This window comes from Pieris napi, chromosome 5, assembly GCF_905475465.1.
Source record: "Pieris napi chromosome 5, ilPieNapi1.2, whole genome shotgun sequence".
NCBI lineage: Eukaryota > Metazoa > Arthropoda > Insecta > Lepidoptera > Pieridae > Pieris > Pieris napi.
The window spans coordinates 7,392,375-7,414,459 of NC_062238.1; the positions used below are offsets into that span (position 1 = coordinate 7,392,375).

General features: G+C 32.1%; 1 protein-coding gene across 1 annotated transcript in view; it reads left to right on the forward strand.

Annotated features, from left to right (window-relative positions):
• Nucleotides 1-6,213: 6,213 nt before the first annotated feature.
• The window catches only part of LOC125049560, a 32,332-nt gene continuing 16,460 nt past the window's right edge, over nucleotides 6,214-22,085 (forward strand). The window contains exon 1 of the mRNA XM_047648930.1: nucleotides 6,214-6,422. The gene's annotated coding sequence lies outside the window, so the exon portion shown is untranslated. The remainder of the gene's footprint in view (nucleotides 6,423-22,085) is intronic.

The window sequence follows — 22,085 nt, forward strand, 5'->3', positions numbered from 1 at the left end:
TCCTAACGTCAATCTTTTTGAAAGATCCTAGGGCATTAAAGAAACCGAATTGATTTTCAAAAATAAAGAAATTTTCGATATTGTAAATACGTGTATTCTCTTTATAGAGAAGTAAAGCTGTCGGTAAGATTATCCTTCGACGCGTCATAGAAAAATGGAAGAGGTGATCGTTACACTTCAATACACTTGTAAAGTAGTAAATTTCTTTATGAAACAAGTTTTTGGTAAAAGAGTTAAAGTGATGTGAATAAGGCTACTGACCTTTAGTAAGAACATTGAGTAGAGCCAGTGCCTAGCCAATTAGTCAACCGGATGCTCTTCTACAACTCAGGTATTAGAATATTGATTGGACTCCATAAAAAAACACTTTGTAATCATTGACACGAAAACGATGGCTAATTATACATCATTTCGGTTTTTGATGCTGCATTTGAAAATAACCATCATAGTAACTCCCATTAGCTCATAGAAATGTTTAAAAGTTCCCAAGTATATATATTATCTATATGTAACATACAATAGAATTTTACCCACGTTGTACATACAAATAAAATATACTAATAAATAAAAATGAAACAATAAATGAAATTAAAAATAATTCGTCTCTGTGGCTCCTAGCAACGTAAATTACCTGGCTCCTTATAGATAGATATATAGATTCATAAATTGGAAAGCGAGGTTTCCGTAAAAGGAAACAATTAAATGAAAGATAATATAGTTTAGACTTATTAATGAGAGTAAAAAGTAATGTTTCTAAATTTACTTATTACCGCTGCTCAAATCAAGTGCTAAGACTGACTAGAAGAACTGGCAAGAAACACTTCGCCAATCACATATACATGAAGAGATAGATGTAAAGGAGTAGAGAGTTCTTAAGCCTTTAGATTTATAAATATTACTGCGATTAAAAACACCAACACATTCTTACTACACTTATGGAAAATCGAGTTTTTGTAAACAAGCGGCCTGGGTTAGATTTGTCCGTGCCAATAAAACTAAAAAGGTAAATATTTTAATTGTACTGCCTTTAACGAGCTCATATACTTTTTAGTTGTTTTTTTAAAGTTATTCGTGTATATTAAACGTACTTACATTTGTCCTTTCCTTTTATCTATTGCCAAAATAGTGTTCACAACGCTCTAATACGTAATTACTTCATAACTGAGGAAATCTAAGAATGTTTTGTTAGGATTATAGTATTTTACACTTCTGTTGATCAAGTCAATAATATAAGATAAAGGCGTCATAACACAATTGTATTCTAGCAAGTAATAAATTCAATTGACATAACAACTTCCTCCCGATGCCCGCCACATAACGATTAGAGGACTTCCGGTAACGTTACCAAGGAAAATATAACCAATTTACTACACGACCTCGAATTCGCTTAGACCAAAATAAAATCAACAAAAATTTAAGACAAAGAAGAGTGACAGAGAAACAGTACAGTTTTATTCTCTCTTCCACACTCTCCACACACTTTCTTATTTATAAAGCCTTTGACAAAAACACCTGAAATTAAAAGATTCCCTTTTTATTACAAATTTACTTGTCTCACTCAGAGTCAGTCAGAATTGGTTAAATGTTCTTAACGTACGCACACCCGAGCTTTTAAGAAAATTAGCTGTCAAATACTTTGCGTACTATTTTAATTGCTTACACCAAAGCAAGATAAATTGAGTAACTATTCACTAAAGTCATTGCACTTACTGTAACTATTTAATCGACTTACACAGTACACACGCATACACTTAAAACCAATCAAACAATATTGTTAAAGTAATTCTGCTTAAAATTGTTCAAAGCCTACAAATTCCTTTTATTACAAGCTAGCTGCCAGCCTTGCGATTCTGTAACTCACTTTTTGAACTCACACAGCGGTTTTCACAGCGGCGGTCGCGCTCAAATCAGTTCAGTTCTGCTTTCGCGTGGCCGCAGGCATAAAAGAGAAGACAGCGAGAATTCACGTTATATTTTTTATTATATAAGTTAATTTAATATGTAGCAGAAATCATTATAGATTTATCCCCCTTATTCATAAAAACTTATTCTGTCTTAATGCACTCCTTCATCTTTTTCAGTAAAGTTTTGTTTACACTGTGATAAAAAGTGAGGAGTATTGGCCGAGCCACAGCGTGCTACCATCGTCACTGCTGATTCAAACAACTTTTTGTACATTTTGTAAATAGGCCTTTTTACGATTAAATGTTCACTAAATATTTGATGAAAAATATCCATTTAATTTCTACTAATTCCGGTGATTGTTTTAGCGTTCACCAAGGCCCCATATTATTTATACATAAGTTTATTACATTAAAACATAATTCAGAAAATGTTTCAATAGTATTATAGTATCTTTCTATAGTATCTTTCATTACCTCTTTCATTAATTTATTATATTTACATTAATACAAAAACAGGTAATAATAAAAAGTAGCCAGAACATGTAAATGTCCTTACTACTGAAAACTGTCAGGCAAAGATTTGTTAAAAGGAAAAGAGAAAATATGGTAAACTAAAATTAAATAAACCTTACCAAGAATTGTTCAGTTTTATTCGGCGCAGAAGACTAATCATCTACATATTTAAAAAAAAGGCAGATGCCATACCCCTACAAGATAATTTAATGATACTGTTAATCTTTTTAGCCGCAAATTATTATTAAATTCGTTGGAATTTAGTTATGTTTCAATCAAAGTCCTGTAGTTTTAGCAACTCGCTAAAATTTAATCAAGATGTAATCAAGTTATTTACTGTTCCATTATATCAGTGCATAAAACGTTAATAAGAGATAGGCACATGTTAAAATATAATCAGGCTTTTATTGACATTGACAAATTGACAGCTTTGACATTCACTCTTCAACGTAATTACACCTCTACTAGTGATATGGAATAAATTTATGGGTAATGAAATCGTTCAAAGTAATAATTGAGTCGAAAAATTCAATCCCAAACAGTTCATATTAATTACGTCAACTGTTTCTAAAAAAACAAAATCATCAAATTTATATAAGGCTAAAGAACTTAAACCAAATTACAACCTGGTAATTCATCGATTAGCAAGTATGCGTGTAACGTCGGGACTTCGTTTGTCGGAACTAATATAACACGTTTTGATAAGTAATATTTAAAAGCACCATTTTTTTCTATGAAATATCATATGCTATATCCGTCAGTCCCAGTCATCTAGGGCATATTAATATTAGATTATTACTACAACTGCAAGTTACATAAAGAAAGTTTCCATTTAAAAACTTAAAACTTTCCTTTCAATTATTTTAATTGGCAAATTATTGTCCCTCGAAATAGCAAATAATTTTTCACATTCAATTGGTATGCAACAATGGTATGCAATCAGTATTTACGAAGGTGTTAAATACGTAATATTTAACAAATCTTTACGACCCAAGTGTTACTCATAAACACAAGTTAATCGTAAAGATACGTCGTATACTATAAAAATATTTTTATTATATTTCTGGAACATTTGCTTGCAACATTAAACCATTGGTGTAACAAGTAATCGCATTCTAAAACCTTTAAAAATGTTTTAGGCATATGTATGTATGTTTGAAGCCACAAAATATTAACGCGGTAGAAATGCATTATTTTGTAATAATGCAGTAAAGTTTAAAAAGAAATGACTCGAATAAAATATTGATATAGAAACATAATGCGTGGAAGAAAGTGGAATCGTGACATTTGTCTCCACTCTCCATAGTCGTATTACATCGAGAAACTGCTTTCTACAAACCAAAATTATTGTTACAAACAGTCCAGTTATTATATATTGCGCCCAAACCGACACAACAATTAAGTTAATTATATAACATTACGTTGTTACACTTCATTGACTTTTTATTTGGATTGAAAGTAAAATTAATGTTATATGACGTTTTGTTGTCAGTAATTTTGTACTAATAGCGCCTTACTATTATGTGGTGTTTTTGTCTCTCTTATTATTCTCCTATTATTGTGTATGCTGATAGATTCAATTAACTTATTTTATAGTTTTTTTTAAGATCTCAAAAATAAAAATTATAACGATAAACATATACGCGTGGGATGTAATAACTGTTAGTAATCCATCTCAAAAATGGTTAACTAGAAGGTAGGGAATATTTTCTCCAAGTGCCAAAACAAGTCCGAGCATCCCTGAGGTCGTTGGTTCAAACCCCAGATATGGAATTGACCAATGGAATTTCTGTCTATGTGTACAATTTACAATCCCTTGGAGTAATTAGTTCTTTACAACCAAAATGTTGACGGCGTGTGTCAGGCACAGAAGGCTGGTCACCTACTTGCCTATTAGAAAAACAAATGACCAACAGATACAAAAGTCTGAGACCCAGACCTATTGGGTTGCAGCGCCGCTGGTTATGGAAAGTCTGAGGCGTCTGGAATGCAGCCGCGTTGGTACTAAATATGAAGATAAACCGGCGAGTCACCGTGACGTCATTTGATCCCATATATCATTCCATCCCTTCATAGACAAGGGTGCGTAAAAACAAATTAAACAAAGAAGATGGGAAGAATGAAAAACATAACATAGCACACATAAAAAACGAAATACATACACAATCACTGTAATCAAAAATAGGCTCAAGTCGGTTTTAAGTTGCTGTCACCAGAAACGCTGATTTTCGGAGACCCCTTTCAATAACAATGGATTTGTACGTAATTCCGACGGGATGTTACTTGTTAGGAGGGATCGCCGTCAACTTTATAGACGCATAAAAATAACCCCCTCAGCATAATTTGAAGTTTAAACAATATTGAATGATAATATCTGTGGCAGTGAAAATTGACAATGAGTAGTCTCAACGGATCAACTCTTACTAATTTCTTAGCCTACATAATAATCGTAGTAATAATAATATTTATAAATAGAAAACTGAAATAAATTGTAAATTTTTGATTGTGGCATGTCCTCGCTCCAAACAAACGATACGTAAGATTATTGAAACTCTAAAAAAAATATTTCTATAGTAAAAAGTTTATTTATATTTTTGTAATCTTTAATCATAAGGTTTAAGAAACACATACTAAAACAAAATCCCTTCCCATCTTTTGCATTTTTAAATATACAACTCTTGCCTGTTTCCAGATGACGGAATATATTCACGTAAATATAACATCTAATATATAAAATTCTCGTGTCACAATGTTCGTTCCCATACTCCTCCGCAACGGCTCGACCGATTCTTATGAATTTTTTATGCATATTTAGTAAGTTTGAGAATCGGCTACTATATATCTTTCAAACCCCTAAGTAATAAGGGGTGTCCACCACAAAATTTTAATAATAATGGATAAGTTTTTTTGTTTGTTTATGTGTCATTAAATAATACATACAACACTTAATTTTCACCACCCCGTGATTGACCCCAAATTTTTATTATAGTAGATATGTAGTTGTTTTTATTGAACTAAAAATGTATCCTAGAATATACATACTTGGCAAAACAACGTTTGCTGGGTCAGCTAGTCTAATTTATAAAACAATATCACTAATTGTGTAGCCTATGTAAATTAATCAGCCGAATTGGTAATGTAAAGAAATATTGATTTCATGAAATCGTATTTCCTTTTACACATAATTCGAAAAATAGCGAAATACTGAATCTATTAATAGATTTTATTGCTAGTAACCTCCGTCGATATGGATATTTTAACCCTATTTCGTAGGTAGTCAAATGGCCGGGCAAGTGTATCCTAAAAAGCAAAATCATGTTGACTTTTTACACAAGGTTACAGTTTAAAAGCCTTAAGTGACAAAGTTCCGCTGATGCTCTCGCCTAGAAGAATTATTCTGAAAATAATGAAATAATTTTTTCTATGCATTATAATCGAAATATATGCCGCGTTGATTATATTAACGCAAAAAGAACCTTAGCTACGTTTTCAATAGCTTCTAGCCTTAATTCCTATCTATATAGAATCTCATTTTTGTAATACCGAGATAAGATATTCACTCTTATATAAGTCTTTATTTAGCCAATAATAAGCATAATTTATTTAAATAAATTATGATAATCTTAGGGTTATCTAAGATTTCGTGTTCTACACAGGATGAGAGCTTTTATGAAAACAGTAAACGGTCCGGAAATGCCCGAGGAAAACTATTCTGCCCAAAACATCAAATCTTGCGTGTCCAGTACGAACGTGCCGACTGCGACCGAAGTCGATCCGTATTTCGTACATCGTGAATCGTCTGTCGTCATTGAAGTCGCGACCGCCGAGCGGAGTATACGTGTTATTTCTCCCCGCGCTCCGAAACTTTAATCGCGTTCGATTCGTAAAGTGATGCAAAACAGTTTTCAGTTCTTTAGATACTTTGTTTGACAGTTCTGTGTATTGTTTATTTTGTGATCACATTGGAGGTTTACGGTTTATTTTCAAAACGGCCGTCTGTTTACGGTAAGTACGTGTTGAATTTCAATATATTTATGTATAAACACCAGCTGATTTATGCGGACGAGAGGAGATCGAGCCGTGAACTGCATTATTATCGAAGGTCGGACGTTTCCTTGCAGTTTCTATGTCACATAATAATAACAGTTTTTAAACAAAAAAACTAAATTTATTGTAGAACGTAGAAAGAAAAGTAAAGCATTGAATTCAATTAGCTCAATAATGTCTGATAAAACTAGTAATAGTTGTTTATAGTGCAAACCAGTTCCTAATTGATTCTTATAGTTTATTGCATCTTAATTATATTTATCTCGTGACTTTTTCTGTCATTTGACGCGTGCGTTGAACTCTTTTCTTGAAGGCTTTTCTAAAATCGTTGAACCTGCAAATTGTGCCCACGGCACTCTAGAAACAATTCATTTCCGCATATAATTAATCTATACAGTTTTATAGTCCTTAAAGATAATAATTATCCGTGGCTAATTAGATAACGATGAGCTATTCTTTAAACTACCTGGTAGTTGTTTTATCTTTTTAAGATAAACTAATGACTAGTATTAGACGACCAATGACTTCAAATTTACTTGACAATACGTGTTAACTTAAAAATACACTTTAAGAATCAGAATGAAATACTCGTTTCTCACATAGACATAGACATAACATTTATTACAAACGAAAACACACACACATAAACACACAAAATAACAATACTTAAAGAAAAAAAAATAAGACATATCAAAAACAATAAAAATTAAAAATTCAAATTAAAAATTCCCTTTTGCCATTCGGTTCGCTTCTAGTGTGCAATGTGTGTGTACTGTGGTTGTAATTGGCCCTGGCTCAGCATTATGCTGAGGAGCAAAAAGTTCCACATCGCTGGTCATTCTGCCAGAGACCACAGCAGCTAGTTTGCGCCCATCAACATCAGTCCATCAAGTACTTCTTACAAAATCGAGGCCTATTTTTTGAAGTGTTATAAAACATTGTTTTGTTGTCCTCCGATAACGGTGAATACAAACAAAGCGACGCAAACTGTTTACTGCATTTGTCACTTACATGTCATATACATGCCGACCCTTATAATCATTACATAGTAATTAGCTTGTATTCATTATTTAATTTCCCTATGATCTGATTGGTATTATCCTAACTATAGTTGCGTTCGTTAATTACTTCAAAATCTTCGGGCCTTCTGCACTTCTTAAGAAATTTGGAAGGAAACATTCGACGGTATTTTACAGAAACTGTCAAACTGATCACCTGGCGGAGGTCAAGTTGTTTGCTAAACATTAATACAAATTAAATATTTTCAAATATTCGACGCTAAAGAACAAAAATCAGTCGCAAGAAGACTTTGCATACAATAAGTTTTTTATTCGGAATATATTTGTAATAGTAAAAAAAATACACTAAACTTTAATTTTTTTTTTATATTTAGTATTTTAATAGATAAATTAACTATAGGGTTATCGTAGACGTTGTTACAAGAAAAACCACAGTCAAGATGAATAACCAACAAATTAATAACTTATCAATAATCTTCAAACCACATTTTTATTATTAAAACGTACAAAGACAAATAATAATTTTATTTATTCGTGTTTTACATCAACAAATAACAGTATAAATTCCTCAATAAAATGTTTACAAACTTTGCCAATACTGCAGAATATATTCATTAAATATTTATTATAAGACCCTAAAACCGCAATAAACATTATTCCGTTATATCTTTATTCTAACTAGTATTAATTAATCATTCAGTCATTTGATTATATTAGGGAATAAAGTATGTAAAATACTAATCACAAATAATATTAATTTCTTTATACGCCTCACTTACTACCCGTTCATCAATAATTTAAAATTTTCGAAGCAATTTGAAGTTCAGTTATAAACCGCGTAATTTCACCGGAAAGCGGAAAAACTAAAATATTTACAAAATGCTGTCGTTTGCCTGCATTCTATTCGTTGGAAGGTAAGTATAGTAAGTCACACTTACCCAACAAAAATGTCTTATAAACACTAACAAAGAAAAAACTGGGAAGGAAGCCCTTAGAACCTTAACAATGTAAGGATGTCATTCCGTCTGGGTTACCGGTGGTAGAAACGTCCTTAGAAAGATGATCAAAATTAATTAAACAGTGATCACGTATATACAATATAATTAGTAAGGTAGGGCTTATGTTTTAATATTTAGGCTTAAATATTTCCCCAGGGATGATGGGACACGCAACTAAAAGTATTAACACGTGCGGCGTTAAGCTCTCTTTTCATCATTGTGAAAATGTTTATATTTTGGGACTTGATTGGTACATTCAAGATTAATATTTATTTTTCCACGGCAAGCAATTTCACATCAGTATGTGCCTTTGCAGCTGTTAGATCAGTGTTGGCGTAGTGGATTGCCTCAATCTGACGCCGCGCGTTCGAATCACTTATTAATGGAATTTCATTTCCATGTGCGCAATTGACACTCGCTCGTACGGCGAAGGAAAGATCATGATAACATACTTGTCTATTAAAAAATAATGATCATACAGAAATTTGAGTCTGATACCTAAATGTTGTAGCACCGCTGGTTTTCGCTTTTTGTTGTAATTATGTGTATCCGTATTATTCTCGGTTTATTTTTCTAAACATCGACTTCTACTTAAGTCTTCATTTGTCTATTCCTACCGTATTTTATCAATTTCAATACATTAAACGACAAGAAATCATGACTCGTCCAGCTGATGTGCATTTGTTTTGCATTTATTTTAATCAATTATTAATTACCATTGCCATATTACATGTTATCATTATTACAATGAGATTTACGCAACACGATATTGATTATAACGTTATCATTAAAAATATAATAGTATTATGGAAAATCCGAAATGAAAGTTATATTTTCTACCTTTAATTAATAATTACGATTTAATTATTTGCTGGTTTCATATTATATGACGTTAATTTTAAGTTCCTTTTTTCCTGTCCAGTACATATTGTGCTAAAACTCATGAATAATAATTAGTTGGGTTTCCGAATAAAAATTACCTATAGTGTATTTTATCATACCAGTAATAGTTGTAAAGAAGTCAATGAAATATATTCTTTAATAAATAAAGTTTACATGCTATTAGTTTCGACTACATTTGTTTTAACTAGGTACGTTACGCCTATTTTTTTAATTTGGATCCAAACTAACAAACTCTTCAGCTATTAATGTATAGATTTACGCATAAATAAACGTAGGTATCAAACCTAAGCCGGTAGTGGCCCTTCACCTTCACCTTCTTATCATTTCCATTACTAAACAATTAAACTGATGCGCAATTAAATTAAAAAATCACGCGCGTTTATTGTTTATTGATTACAATACGATTCAATCTACACTTTCAAGTGGGTTTTTATTCGTATTCAATTTACCGTAACGTCAGTTCGCGCACTTATTAAATTTAGTCGGGATTTGATTCCTGAGAAGTAAATTTTTTTTTATTTTATGACCGAGCGTTTGAGGTATATGATGATGGGCATGACCGTCACACCAGGGCAATATACTGTAAAACATACCTTATTGCGAAGTAATTAAGGCGCTTTTTTAAATTGAAAGAATCTACGATTTAACAATATTGCTTGTAGTGGCTCAGAAACAAATGACAACCAATTTGTTTACCCTAGGTCTGATGTAGTTAGAAAGAATATTTTTGAGATTATGGTACTGGTCCTTTCAAAACCTACATAATAGGTATTTTATCTAGATCCACTTTTAATGAACCATCGACGAATACCAAATTTATGTCTTAGGTGCTGTTACAGTAAAATTTATGTCCAAGTGAGAAAATCTCAGTTACACAAAAATAATTATTTACAACACATTACAACATATAACGTTATGTTACAAAATGTACTTAAAACTATCCCTTTTCAATAATAAGTTGGCGCTATGAAGCTATATATTAGTTTTATATGGTTTGGACGACTTTCAACAGGTGTCCTGTCTTAATTTATTACGTTCACTGTAAAGGACAACATACCAATGCGCATATTATATGAAATACCTAGTTCCGTGTTCTCCCATACATGGACTGTTATAGTTAAGTGTATTGGGTAAAAAAGTGTCTATTATTCGCACTTTAAATACTGGGATACGTTGCAAATCGCTTTAGCCATTCCAAATTCAAATATATTGGAACGTTTATTGTGTTCCTGTCATTGTTTATATTTCTACGTTTTTATGTTTTTTTTTTTTTGAGTTTATGGCCTGGTATCATAGGCCATAACCTTTAGGCCAATTTTTCTACATGTTATGTGTTAATCCACAGATTATACCGATAATAATAGCATATATGTAAACTTTTCCCTTAACTGATAGATGTTTTGGAATAATAGCTTCCTATATTGTCTATGTAAATGTATAATTGCAGACGTGGTTGGTGTAAGCAATTCGTTCAACATTAAGCAGAAAGATTTTATAATTGAAATGAATTGTTCACAAAAATGTCCACATAATAACAATTTTGTTTCGTCTTATATTATGTAACAATTACAAAAATATTTTGAATAGCAAGCTGAGTTTCAGATAATAGATAATATCGTGGGTTTATTGTCTTGGCAAAGATTTAAAACAAGGTTAATTTTTATTAAAACGCTTTATAAACCACATTGCAATTTTTAAATTATGTATCAAACTCTACTTTAAGTGACTATAAATATAAGAAGTAAATCTTGTGATTGATTCACCGTAATATTTTTATAAATTTATTGTATTTGAACCATTAAAACTTCAATTTCAATTGCGCGAAATAACTAACTAAAGTTATGTTTTTTTTTTCAGTAACAATACTATTTTGAAACGCTTGCACGAAGTCCCGATACCCAATGGGTGACATGCAATGGCAATTGAGGTTCGACAATTTATATCTTTCAGCAATTTTTCGCAAATCTTTATAAGCAATTTGATCAACTAACTTAAGCAAATACATCCAAATTTGATTAAAGACATTTCGTTTTTTTTTATGGCTTCGGCACGGTTTGTGCATTAGCCAGCGTCAAGTGACATTTCGGTTTCCTCGCAATATATTCCTTAACAGTACGCACTTTCATACATAGTTCCACAGATAATAACAAAAATATTAGATGTACGACCGTGATTCAAATGCTAAATCTTAGACTTAAAGTTGCACTCACACACTGACTCCAAGCCGTAAAGCATACAATGAATAATTAACTCGGAAATAAAAGAAAGTTTAGTGAGAATTTTCATGTCGTGTTTCGTATTTAAACACAAATGTTATACTTTTTGATAGATGTGTGAATTTTTACACTCGTTAAAAGTAGCACATAGCAATCGTGTGTATAATAATCAATTTGTGTCGATACAATTGAGTTAGATTACAATTGTCAAGGAATAAATACGGCATTCACTCACAGAGATATTTGCTTTAAGAAAATATTGTTCAATGTGTCATACATAATACAATTGTAACGAACGTTTTCTTAGCGCAAGCCCACAGAGCGGCTCTCAATTTGTCCATACAAAAATTTGACTGTATTTTTGTTAAATGTAATTATATATATGTATGCAAGAACCTTCTACTTTTACGGAATTTGATTTATAGTACTAGAACTACGTATGTGTGCGTGTAAAGTAACGCATAGAAACCGTGTTGTCATACGAGTATAAGTTCAGTGCTGACTGACAATATTTAATAAGGACTTTGAGATACGAATACTTGACATTTGATAATAAGTACCTACTTTGTTATCTCTATGCCTTTTTTATTTTACAATGATCCTATAAATATAATAAATTATATATAGAAAAATAGTAGCTGAATGTAATATAATAAAGGAATGAATCAAAATTGTACTTACCAACAATTATATGGATTTTCCCTCAAACAATTTCTATATATATAAAATATTTTCCTGTTTTCGAATTGGTTAAAGCCGTCATTGATACCCGTAACGAAAAACAGCCATGGCCGTGAAGTTTTTACGAGAACAAGTACATTTGTGCAAGCGAAGGTTTACTAGTTGAGCCATCGGTACGATACCCTTTTGCGTATGACATTGGCCCGACCATTGGACCAAACCTGTTCAACTCTTTATAATATGAGAAATCACATGGACGGAAGACATGTTAACGTCAATCACACCTGAAGGGCGCCATGTTATTCCGCTAAGTAGCATTTTAAAAAGATATATAAATATATAACTTCATAAGAAGCAAGTCTCATTGGCAAAAAGCCCTTTCATCTGTATCGTAAGCCTATCAAAAGAAAAGTGAAGATCAGCTAACAATTTTCCATCAGACATCCATTAAAATTTAATCCCGATCCACGCTACTTATAGTTTGATAAATAGTTTTTATCTTTGTTTTATATATAAAAAGATTTATATGTTATGAATAAAATAAAGAAGAATATATATGTTATGAATAAATGAATTAACTGTCATCATTGTTAACAATTATTATTACAAATTTAACTTGGCCTTGTGGCTTCAGCGTACGACTTTCTGAGGTCGGAATAAACTGATAGTTTTGATATCCGATAAGAAAGAAGATTTAAATATAAAACATATAAGGCCCTTAAATATGCTTTCACACAACGAGATACAACAAAATACAAACCACAAAGGAATGTATGACGCAATCTTGACATAATATTATGTATTATTATATTTTTTTTATAATATTACATTAAACATAGTAATTTAGCGTAACTTATTTAGGAAAATGTACATTTCTTTATGAACTTTTCGATGCAACAAATCATTTCATTATCTGTAAACACTATAAAAGCTGTTTCGAGTTTATTTTTAAATACTACTTTGGTATTACTTTTATTTATTAGTATGATATACTTTTATTCGCTTTGTTATCTTTTAAACGCGGATATTTTACTAAATGATTTAAGAATGATGAGAAAATATCATATTTATATGCAAACAGGCATACTTAACCATATGAATATAAGAAATTGGCTGTGATAACAACACCAAATAACATTTATATAGCTGAAGTAATGGTAATGTCGCTTATACAAAAATATAATTTAAATTAGAGAGAACTTAAGGTTAATAAGAAATTACGTTTAATTTCAGATGAGTCGCCGCATAGATCCTCGGATTCGAATATAGGACCAAACTTCTTTATTTAATTCGTTGATTTCGCCAATATACATTTATTATCTCATTCTTTAGAGTGATGATATTATAGTGAATTTTTATTAAACTATTGTTTGGCAATAAAAAAATTTTAATGTCCAGTTCGTTCACATCATAATGCTATTTTTCTCCGCATATAAAATCTTAAACGATACGGCATTGAATTCGACCGATTATATTCCGAGAATGCTCGCCTTGATATGGTCATGATTTGTAATGGTGATTTAACTTTTTATCAATACACTCTCATGTGAACGAAATATGGGAGTGAGATTTTCCCAAGAGGAGGTCGGCTCCCACGCCGCCTTCCGTCTCCATGGACAATAGCAACATGTTGCACACTTTTTCTGCAACATTGGTTTATATTACTCATTAACGTTCTATAAGATTTCCACGAAGCTACTTCTTGTGTCTATAGAAACAAGTCTTCCGCGTAACTTTTTTCCTCTCCCGTCCTTCAAACCTGATCCGATTCTGATGTGGAACACTCTTTTAGCACGTTGATATAATTAATTAACTTCTATACTCACCTTATCCGAAATTGTAAATACAGTACTGCATTATTGCATACAGAAGAAGCATAAAGTGTTCTTGAAATATTTCATACTTATTTCTAACAGATTAGGAAACGTTTTTTCACATTTATTCACGGTGATGTTTCCTTATTCGCTATTGTTGTTTCGCCAAATTTGAAGATCGTGATCGACATAGAGAAAAGTTGATCCTATCGTAGGAAATATTTAATTCAATCTTTACGTTCGTACGCTAAAACCGTTTTCACTGGGAACTGTGCCATCTGGGTGCAGTAAAGGTGACAACCGACCGAGTTTCGTATATTTATGACCAACATAATTCCCGATGCGCTTTCTTGTACGAAGTAATCTCTACGAAATTGAGTACGTAAGTGCGAACCAATATAAAAACTTTGACATCTGCCCTGCGATTCTGAAACTCACTTTTCGAACTCACACAGCGGTTATCGCATCGGCGGTCGCTCTTAAATCAGTCGTGAAGCAGTCATTTTATGATTTTGCATTCTGAAAAAGTGGGAGCTTGTAGTTTATTGTTTATCAGAATGCCAAATCATAAAATGACTGCTTCACGACTGATTTAAGAGCGACCGCCGATGCGAAAACCGCTGTGTGAGTTCGAAAAGTGAGTTACAGAATCGCAGGGCTGTCTAAATATTGTGTATTTTAAGCGGCAAACACAGATTACCGTTCCTCTGTATTTTTTATTCTGCGAAGTATTGTAACGGTGTCGTATCCATTTGTTTTGGTTCGTCACAGCGCTGTGCTTCAATGTCGGTTACATTACATCGTATATTCGAGCTGGCATTGTTATGTCACACTACTTTATTTGGATTTAGTTACGCGTAAACGCTCTATTAAAAATTCAATCAAACATATGAAATGTATTTGTAATCAAGACACTGTGAGAATTGTAAAAAGGCGTCAGGAATTTGCCAACACTACACTTGTAATTTGAACTATTTTCATTACGTTCTCATTCCTTTTATCACAGGATCAAATTAGCAATTAGATCTTACTCAATATTATACAGTGACAAACATTATTGTGCGTTATTAATATAAATTATGAATAAAAGTGAAACATTATGATTTTGGACTTTTTTTATTTGCCTTTCCTTCAATATTTTCTTAAATAAACAAGGTTGATTTATTATAAGTAAAGCAAACACTTAAATTGAAATATTATTAGTTGTTAGTTATTTATTCGTTGGGTTGGTTTACGATACGTTTATGACCTAGCTCGAGAAAAAGAGTCAACTAATAATGCTAATGTTCTGTAGAATGTAACTTATTTATTGAAATTAAATACAGTATATCAACTTCATAAATGTCTCATGTGTCGCCGTATAAGGTCGTATGTAGGCACAGGACAAGGCAAGCGGCAGTAAGCAATGAAAGTGACAAGCGCGGTCGAAAGTGACTTGCTAGATTTATTTACACATGTTCTAAATAGACACATCTAAAACTGGTGTACTTTGAGGCCCGCCCGCTTGCTATTAATACCATTACCAAGAACTGCTTCCATCTTCGGTAAACTAGAATACGTTCTCGGCAATCAACGGCAATTAACCACGCACTCGCTTCAATACAGTTTCATTAGTTTTCTTTGTTTCAACAAATAGTTGGCTACCTCTTCCTACCTGTCTTGTCTTTTTCTTAAACTCGAGGTCATTGAACTTGCACCCTTGGTAAATAATAGAACACGCGAGTTTCGAGACTAAGTGCATGGTTTGTTTATAATATGTTTTTTCTTTGAATTTGATCTTTTATTTGTTGTTACTTAGAGAGGAAAGAGAGTTATCTGATATTACGTCTTTTCGTTGATCTGAAATGTTATATTTTTCCATGAGTATAAAAAATTTTCCTTGCTATGGCAATTATGTGAAATACCTATATTGAAATTCTCACAGCACCACTATGATAATCTTGTAAATCCAAGTAGGATAAATCATGAAAAAAACAATCATGCAAAATTTAATAAAAAGTATAAGGTAATACTTTAATTTTGTAAAGTATTATGAGAGGCTTTATAATTTAAGTAACACTATTAAGTCCAGTCATCATAAAAAACTTTAAAAAATTATATATTTTTAAAAGAATATATCTATGGGCGAAAAGGATAAAGTAGTTATTAAATATTTAAGTCTTGAAAGTGGTTTCATAAATTCAGGTTTTCGTGTTTTTTTAATAGAGCACTTTCGTTGTTCATAAATTTGCAGTTTTAAGGTTGAAGTCAATTTACCATATTCTTTCGTCATGGCAATCACGAGATAAAAGTAAAAACGCATTATCAAAACTACCGCGAGAGAAATGGAATGTGTCCATGCAATAATTTCGATTTCCTTTCATAGAAAGTAAGAATTTGATAGTCTGTGGGCTGTTAACGAGTTACTAAACCAGTCGATAAAGTGTTGCCACCTGGCAGATAGCTAATCTACAAATTGTTTTTACCTAAACCTACAAACAGGGTAATACATCATAAAAACAAAAATACGTTGCAGTATTAAACCTGTTTAGTCGATGGCGATGTCAATTAATTTAAAATCAAATTTTGGTCATGGGTTGTCATAATTTAGTTCATGGTTTGATTAATTTGTTTTTCAATTTAGATAATTGTATCTGCTTTCGTTCGGAATCGGAATTAGCTATTTAGTAGCTATAATAGTGATAGCTCAATTAAACTTAATGCCATGCTTCTAATATTTCTTTATTTGTAATTAACATTCCGAAGTAAAAGTTTCTAGGACATTTGCCCAAAAATACCTTAAAATATAGTCGTAATGTTGAATGTATTTATGCCATTGTCTATAAAAATAAAGCTTTATTGTTGTGTTCGATTTTCAAAATTTCAATTTCAAAAAAAATTAGGCAACTAGTTCTATATCTTCTTACCAATTTTCTTTAGTGAATTCTTTATTTTATATTCAATTGTATAAGTGTTATTAAAAGAGATTTGTAGAAAGGCGCTTTTCACGTCAACCACTCTCTATCCGAGTCTCTTAGACCCCTCTATGTTTATTATTTATGTCCTCATAAGTCAACATTGCTAACCTTTTGTCCCAAGAGTTCTCATTATAAACGAACGCTTCTAAAATTGTTTGTGTCAAAGCCGCCATACATTATGTACCTATGACAGGTACTTACCAGCTTAAAATTACGAGCTCGACACGTGTTTCGAATTTTTATATGAAGTTTGTACAAATATTGTTAATTGAAAATATCCTTATAAGAAAGTGTACAAAAATTCATCATAATTCATAACCTACATATTTAGGGTCTGACTAATACGCCTTATATATACGCATATATAGTACCTTTTGTAATACTAACAAGAATTGTTGTTATTATAATTTTATTCTCATTTTACATGGGACAACCCCATAGAGACCTAGTTATGGTTTTCCAAGCCCAATTAAAACCACTGGTATTTCCACATGTATGCGACTGAGACTATTTCACAATTTTTACAAATATAGCGCTGCTAGATACTATTATACATTGTCTTAATATTCACATATATTTGGAAAAAAACTATTGCATTCTATTAGCGTTATAACAATAGGCAGTTAATATTATTCTGAACCACTTACAAATCTACCTATGAGGTATGCAAATCCCCATGGCGTGATAAGAACATCGGTTCATTCAAAAGCCCAGACCTACTTAAACCGAAATTGCGAGCACTAGTCTCAAGTGAGCCGTCCTCGTAACTTCAAAAGGCAGCTTAACTTTTATTACCATAAAGGATGATAGTAATAAAAAGTTAGATAATATCTATGCATTTATAGGCCATGCAGAGAGCAGGGTTGGCCTAGTGGCTTCAGCGTGCGACTCTCATCCCTGAGGTCGTAAGTTTGATACCCGGCTGTGCCACCAATGGACTTTCTTTCTATGTGCACATTTAATATTCGCTCGAACGGTGAAGGAAAACATCGTGAGGAAACCGACATGTCTTAGACCCAAAAATTCGACGGCGTGTGTCAGGCACTGGAGGCTGATCACCAACTTGCCTAGGTATTAGATTGAAAAGTGATCATGAAACAGATTCATAAATCTGAGGCCCAGACCTAAAGGGGTTGTAGCCACAGATTTTTTTTATAGGCCATGCTATACGAAATGTTTGATGACTATTCTTCAATACGTTTGACTTAATTAATAATTGTCTGTCATAGATGGGTAGAGAGAACACACAGTATTTGTCAACCGTATTTCTATTAAGTTCATTCCAGTACAAATATCAACATTTTTGCATAGAAGTTATACAAACTAATCTCAAAGTGGGTTTTTCAGCGCCAACACTGACTACCACACCGTAACTTACTTTATATCTGACATACTCAGTACTCACCTGTTGTTAACCCCTGAAACTGTGTTAACTGTACTATTAAAACGAACTCTATTACGAACCGTGTCATATAAGTTAACATTATTTTTATCTGACTTCGTGAAAGTCCACAAACAGTTTTTTTTTTTCAAAAGTACAACTACAAATTTCTGAATGATATGTCTTTGCCATCAAAAAATTTAACCCGACTCATACTTGCCCACAGGAGCTACTGAACACGTCTGCGAACTTACCATAAAACGGAATTAGTGTTTAGGTCTCTTTAGGACTAAGCCTCAGATTTCTGAATCTGTTTCATGATTATTTTTCAATCTAATAGGCAAGATGGTGATCAGCCTCCAGTGCCTGATACACGCCGTCGAGTTTTTGGGTCTAAGATATGTCGGTTTCCTCACGATGTTTTCCTTCACCGTTCGAGCGAATGTTAAATGCGCACATGGAAAGAAAGTCTATTAGTGCACAGCCGGAAATCGAACCTACGTCGCACGCTGAAGCCACTAGGCCAACAATCACATTTACGATATTATAAAAAGAGTGAGATCTTAATATTTAATATTGATATATCGGTTAATATTTAAATAACGATCAAACGGCATTAAAGTATTTAAAACTTCTAATTGTAACCCAGATGTTTAAATATCGGTTTTACGTAGAAAAGTTCGAGTTCTAATGAACTTCGCGTTACGAAATCTAATAAATTGCAACTGCAATGATCGTGATACTGCCCTCGCATGCTCTCTGGGGGAAAAGTTTTAGTCTTCCCCTTGTTTTATTTACGTTTCTCGTCTAACCGAGACGGAAAAACACCTGAGGTGAACGACACAAAGGGGCTAGAAACATATCTAAATCTTACAATGAATTGAGAGGTACTGAACTTTTATATAACCATTTTAATATATAATCCCCTGCTTTATGACGATGGAATTTTGGTAGTTATTATTTTGGTAGTTAGTAGTTTATAGTTTTCTAAACGTATTTATTTATTTATACTTCATTGCCATAATACACATAATTATACATGGAGTGAGTTTTACATAAGTTATTAGGCAACGGGCGGCCTTATCGCTAACAAGCGATTTCTTCCTGGCAACCCTAAAATGGATCAATAGAAAAAAAAGAAACACCTACGGTAAAGTACAAGAGGTGCATAATTATTAACAAAAAGATACTAAAAATAACATGCAACTTTAACTAAAATTAAATAAAATAAAATCTAAAGAAAAGGTGGTAAAATAATGGTATGTATAAACAGACATGTAAAAGCTCAGCTTAAGTTTAATTGACTCACAATTAATATATAAAAGTAGTAGCTAATCACGAGGCAGAAAAAAGATGATCAAAAAGGAGATTTTTAAATAAATTTAAAGACTGAGCTCGTCTGATATGAATAGGTAAGGAATTCCATAGCAGGATACTTTGCACGGTGAAGGAGGAGTGATAGAACTCAGTTTTATGAGAGTATTATAACCTTATTAAAAGCTATGATAGTACACTTTACAATAATATTTATAAAATATTATAATTAGTGGAACGAACGCAAATATGTATGATTACAATTACCGTTTTTGGTAATAAAAAGGGTGCGTATAAATTTAATTAACGCAATTTGTTTCACCTCACGGCATAATAATTACCAATAAAAATAAATAGGCATTGTCCGATTAAATTAATTCTCATTCGACACCACAACATATCCCGTTTCAATATCGTTGTCTAAGTTACAGCCTCACCCTACATTAATCTTAACCAAACTAGATAATCTAATATCACCGTAATATGGCGGCTAAAATATATTTACATATTAAGCGGTGAAATATTTTTCAATGTTAATTACTTGAATTTCAATTAATTTAGGACTTCAGTTGATTGGATTTCCGAGCACTCTTTACGTTTGGTATATTTTTTGTTTTACGCCGTAGTTTCGTAACTTTTTTGTAATTAATGAAAATTCCAGGTAACTAAAATAGACCTAGACATTGACGATTACTTTTAAAATCATGATTTTAAAGTTTTTTATACAAAATGTGTTTTAAACTTTCAGGTAAAACAAATAGTTCCAAATTTATCAAAAGCAATATTTCACGATTCAAAGTGTCGCGTATCTCGTAAGCTTCCTCTTGTCAGCTGTCACGCACTCAGACGAGACCATCACGTCTATACTCTATGCTCTATCAAATATGTATTCTACACACAAGCGCTTTTCCGCACACGGATTTGTCAATTTGTCAATAAGTATGAGTGGCATGCGTGAGTTTGCCTTGAAAGTTTACAAACTTCTACATATGACATTACATATTTGCTGTGTATTCGAAATAAATAGCATATTTTATTTGAAAATTATTGCAATAACCGAATATTTAATTAAATGAATTCATACCCCAAGAACACCACAATAATAAAATATTTGTTTAATTCAAAATTGTTCCTAAAATAAATACAGGCTAATTATTTGAGGAATCCACACGATAAACATATATACGCACTAATTTAGTACCTTTCCAAAGCACACCTTGTCTATTGTATTTTCTCCGAATATTCGTTTGTACGAACAATATCGGAATACTATTGTTGATAAGATGACCGAAACAGGCTTTAATAAAGACATTATAGACATACATGACATACACAATGGAACCGTTGGACTTGGTACTTTCTCTTTTACCTTTTTCACGATGAAGATTAATTCTTAATATAATGGCTTCATATATTACTTGGAATTCATTAATGTTATAGAAAACCCCAATTATAAAACAATCCTTTTTGTATTAACATAATCACAAATTAACAAGACATGTAAACTATAGTGATTATATGTACTTACTAGCTGATCCGGAAAACGTCGTTTTGCCATGTATATCATGATCAATAAAAAATAGGGGTTGATCGTAGAGGGGTGAAAATTGAGGATTGTATGTTGAATCATAAAAAATAGAAATTAAAAATTTTGTCTAAAAAAAAAAAAATTAGGGGTGGACTACCCCTAACATTTAGGGGGATGAAAAATAGATGTTGGCCGATTCTCATAGATACCGGATAAGAACAAAAAATTTCATCAAAATCGGTCAAGCCGTTTCGGAGGAGTATGGCAACGAAAACTGTGACACGAGAATTTTATATACTAGATAACCTGACAACTTTCTCGTATTTATTATATCGATTTTTAGGCACGTTCATATCAGTTGTTCTACTAATGTTATCATTTAAAAGGCAACCCGCAACTACTAAATAACTCCCAAACTTCCGTACCTAATTAATTAATAATTTCTACGAATAAACAGTGTATAATAAATTATATGTCTCCATGTAACATGTTCATCCTTGCTCGTATACTTCCTGAATTCGTGAGACATTACAACGTCCTCATTTGCAGGGAAGCATGCCAAAAATATTAACATTTATTCCGCACTAATACCTTTCCTAATAACTGAGCGTAAACAATTTTATGCGCTGGTGGTAAATCCGATGATTCAAGATATCTATTCTTAATAATAAATAACAAAAATCTTAAGGTTATCACAAAATTTCAATAATTAGCGGTATTCAGACGAGTGACATAAATTGGAACGTAATAAAAAGTTAACACTCGTTTAACATTATTTTAATAGAAATAAAATACTCAAAACGTTTACCA